Source organism: Sinocyclocheilus anshuiensis, unplaced genomic scaffold, assembly GCF_001515605.1.
Source record: "Sinocyclocheilus anshuiensis isolate Anshui unplaced genomic scaffold, SAMN03320099.WGS_v1.1 scaffold890, whole genome shotgun sequence".
NCBI lineage: Eukaryota > Metazoa > Chordata > Actinopteri > Cypriniformes > Cyprinidae > Sinocyclocheilus > Sinocyclocheilus anshuiensis.
The window spans coordinates 1210310-1210640 of record NW_015537986.1 but is presented as its reverse complement, the minus strand read 5'-3'; positions in this window follow the sequence as shown (position 1 = coordinate 1210640).

Below are 331 nucleotides of genomic sequence, written 5' to 3'. Positions count from 1 at the left end.
AAGAAAACAAACATGATGCGCTTTCTGCCGTTTCGGTCTTGAAAAGGAGCGCTTCACAAAAATGAACCGAAACTCGGCGAATACACGCCTCACAGACATGATTAATATATCTATAGAAAGCTTTAAATTACTACTTGACGAAACTTTTGCCGGTGCTTTGCTGCAAGCTTAAGCCTATTGCGTGCATTTGAACACAGAACTCTTCAGCTGCGCTGACGGCAAGCATGCTGCTGGACACTAAACACCGTCGAGCCGCTCAAATGATGATAACGCGAGGCAAGTGTGCGGCAAGCGGAATTCATTGAGGGATTTGACAGTGTGATTCATAGAT